The sequence below is a fragment of the Penaeus monodon genome, chromosome 12, assembly GCF_015228065.2.
Source record: "Penaeus monodon isolate SGIC_2016 chromosome 12, NSTDA_Pmon_1, whole genome shotgun sequence".
Taxonomy (NCBI): domain Eukaryota; kingdom Metazoa; phylum Arthropoda; class Malacostraca; order Decapoda; family Penaeidae; genus Penaeus; species Penaeus monodon.
This window is the reverse complement of record NC_051397.1, coordinates 12,790,683-12,794,533: the sequence shown is the minus strand read 5'-3', so window position 1 is coordinate 12,794,533 and position 3,851 is coordinate 12,790,683. Positions and strand designations below refer to the sequence as shown.

The 3,851-nt window shown below is 35.0% G+C and overlaps 1 long non-coding RNA gene across 2 annotated transcripts; it reads left to right on the top strand.

Annotated features, from left to right (window-relative positions):
- Positions 1-532: 532 nt before the first annotated feature.
- LOC119579780 lies at positions 533-3,423 on the top strand. 2 transcript variants are annotated; one of them, XR_005229321.1, is made up of 5 exons: positions 533-681; positions 825-985; positions 1,316-1,393; positions 1,555-1,682; positions 2,628-3,423. It is a non-coding gene; the product is annotated as an uncharacterized LOC119579780 (long non-coding RNA). The 2 variants fall into 2 exon arrangements; XR_005229320.1 differs by having other exon boundaries at positions 533-687.
- The last annotated feature ends 428 nt before the right edge of the window (positions 3,424-3,851 follow it).

The window sequence follows — 3,851 nt, the reverse complement described above, 5'->3', positions numbered from 1 at the left end:
CTTCCCTCCCTCCTCGATATCCCGTCCCTCCTTCCCTCCCTTCCTCCCCAACGAACAAGGGTCACGCAAGCTTATAATAAACAAAACCCCTCCCCTCCCGCCCCTCGCACAGACACCGATACTCACCCATAATTCCGTCCCCCAATTCATGGTGCGGGTCTTGTGGAGTCACTTCTCGGCTCGGTTAAAATCCAGGGTAATTTCGGACAGGTTGAATAATATGATTAAGAAATATACAAGAGCACTGACTGGGCCTCCTTCCTTCTCACTCGCTCAAGGCAGACTGACGCAAAGCATCATGGGAAGCCCCGAGTCGATCAAAGAAAACGGAATTTCATGTGCAGTGCCATAGGACCGAAGACCACAGACGAAAGATAGGGAAACTGGCCGAAAATCTGTGTTCATCGGATAAGTGCTTAACCAGAGCAATAGATGGCGCTGGTGCTTAGCAGGAACGATAGATGGCGCTGGTGCTTAATCGGAATAATAGATGGCGCTGGTGCTTAATCTGAATAACAGATGGCGCTGGCGTGCAGGTCGTGTCGTCTGCATGTTTACGCTGACGTGAGTGACGTTTCCACCGCGAAATTTCAGCATTTTAAAATGACACGTAGGTTGTGGAACGTCAGGGGCGAATCATTCTTAATTTGTGTACCGCTCATTTCACAAAGACAAAGAAGGGTGAGTGTAAGTTTCACTGTGATATTCATGGTGTTAGGGATTGATTACCGATAAGATATACGTATATATTGAACAGAGCGCGGAATGGTTTTGCAGTTTGGTGATTGTAATTGTAACACTCATGTGGCTTAACTATTTTACAGAAACCAGCAGTGGTATAGGGCACTTGGGAATGGCAGACTTAATTCAAAACCCCCGGACAACATACAGAAAAACTCCAGAGTTTGTAGCAATCATTTTTTTTCCGCATATAATTACACTGCAGGTAAAGGATCTTCAAAGCTGCTCAAAAGTGCATGGCCGGGTATGAACCGAAGTATGTCTTCATAGTATCGTTATCTTCATGCATTGGAAGTAAAGGACTTTGTTGTGTAAATTTGAAAATTTGGAAAATTTTTCTGTTTGAATGGTTATGTTACCATTGGTTTTATTTTAATTTTCATGTTAAAGCAACACATTCGTTGTCTGGCAAGCAGTAAGTGCTGTGTATACAATGAACTCTTAACTACAGATTTGAACTTTTAACTTAAATATGCTTATAATGGAGTATTATTATCCTTTGCAAGTAATGTCAAGTTAATGGAGCTATGATACTGGTATTACTCTTTTTTATTTTGCAAGGAAAGTATTTCAGATCATCAAGAAAACCAAGATGATCCTTTGAGCTGCCATTCTGCAGCACCCTTACTAACTGCCACTCGGTCTGGAGATGGTAATTATCATTATATAGCTATCAGATTTAAATATTTTAAGCAATACTAAAGTTCTTCATTGATGTATAATGTATATATGTCATGTAAAGAAAATCAATACTTTTTAACACATTATCATCCATTTTTACATTTATATCTTGCATTTGCATATTCTTTTCAGATGACATCAACTATATTTTTGCAGCTACCAACCCGACATATTACAATATAAACTCTGCAGTTGACTGGGATTGTAGTGGATAATTCTTTGATTTCTTTTCTTATAAACTTTGAACAAGATATTTTTTGGTAAGTTGCAGATACTGTGTGACGGGTATTTAATTTCTAAAATAGTAGCATGGTTATTTCTTTATGCACGTGTCTGAGAATAAGTCCCCAACCTAGCCTAACAGTCTCTTCCCTCAGGTCCCTGTGTCTTAAGCGTTTTTTCTACAGTTTTATTTCCTTTATTTCTGGTGATACTGTTGGTGCCTGTAGATTATTTCTATTAACTGTGGCTGTAACCTTTTGTCCTCTACAAGAATATTATCTTCATTTTGCCCTAGATATGTGCATTTATGTCCTATAGTATAACAGTAGTGTGAAGACTGATTTATTTATTTAAGTTTTCATTTATTTATTTATTATTACTTTTATCAGGTTCATTGAATACATCTCCACAAAACGGATCAGGTGCTAATCTTGAAATGTATCTTGGTATACTATTTGCAAGTAATAATAGTAAGCTAAATATCTGCATTGAAAAAGCATCTAGTAAGTACATTAAATCAAGAATAAATATGTAGTGCATAGTACTAATTGTAATTTACAAAGATGCATTATGTACAATTATTTTTACTCATATCTTATTCTTTGAAGCATTCTGACTTCACATCCCCCACACAGAGAAAACTGCATATGCATGCATGCATATATACCCAACAGCCTTAACAAGGAGATGGCTAAAGTCCTTGTGCCATAGCAAGGAATCAAACTCACTCCCTTTGTTTTCATATTAAGCACATTACCAAACAGAGAAAAGTTATTATTATTTTTATTATTTTTCATTTTTCTGTTGTCATGATTAATATTGAGACAACAATCAGAGGCAGGACACAATATTAGAAGTATTACTTTAAGTTGATTATCAGTAAGCAGATGCAAAACTTTCATAATAATTTAGTGTAAAACTACAGATAGATCACAAGCTATATTTTTAAGAATGTATACATTATTTGAGTATGAATTTCACAGGTTCAGCATTGTCTAAAGGAGACTGTGAATTTCTTGCTCTGGAAATGGCAACTCCAGAGCTTGATACAATTGGTGAGTCTATTGCCAAATCCATATAGTGGTGTAATTTTAAAATTGACATTCTAGAAATGTATTTTATATAATTGCTAAAAATTGCTTTACAATACACATGTGCATAGAGCTAGACTGATAGATAGGTATATTTTTTTCATTTTTTTATATACCAATATATTGTTTGAAAGTGAAATAATATAATTCTATTCATGGTAAAGTAAATAACTGAAGTGCATACTTATAAATAGAGAAATATCAGTAGGATATAGTTAACAACTGATATTCAACAATGCAATATTATGTGATGGCCTGATAACATTAGGGCAGTATACATGTGTGTACCATTTAATATCATTACTTTTCAGGCGTAAGTTCCTTTAATCAAGGAAAAGGTAATAAAAGTAAAAGCATCAACTTTGATTAATAGATACAGAGTGAGGATCTACAGGTTACTGAAAAACATCAGACAAATGAAAGAAAATACTGCAAATTGCAAGAAAGGTTTCCGAAATGTTTCCAAATACTTAAGTGGCTCTGGCATGGAGTTCTTCAAAGCTAAAATAATGTGAGCTAATACAATTAAGATGGAAGACAGGTATGGTAATATAGAGCACACATTTGCACTAGCATTATATTTCAAAAGTGCCTGGCCTTATGATTTTTTTTGGCTAAAGCTTTCATACTACCAACTTCATCTTTTACGATTTTGGCTTCAAAGAATAAAATTCAAAGCTGGTTGGAATGAGTCTGTTTTTTTAATTATTAAACAAAAGGCAACAAGCATGAGCAAAATGGATAAAGTTTTTGGTGTTGTGTTTGATGCAATGTTGCTGAAAAAAGGCATATAACATGATATAAAAAATTATAAAAGGAAGGCTTGGGAGGGTTTAGAAGAATATTGAAAATCAAAGAAAACAGCTCGGTATGCAGTGGTTTTTAAGGTCAAAAGTTTTTCAGCAAAGTGGAAACAAGTTCTAGAATATTTTTTGTTCTCCTCTCATATTATTGCTAATACTCTTAAAAGAATGATTTTAGGTTGCATCAGGTTATTTCTCAAAATGTGTTCTATGTGATCAAGATAAAACAAACTGAAGTGTTTATTCAATGATTGGCATTTCGGATTCAGTGTATATTATTCTGACAGGCATGGTATATACATACATGCCATGC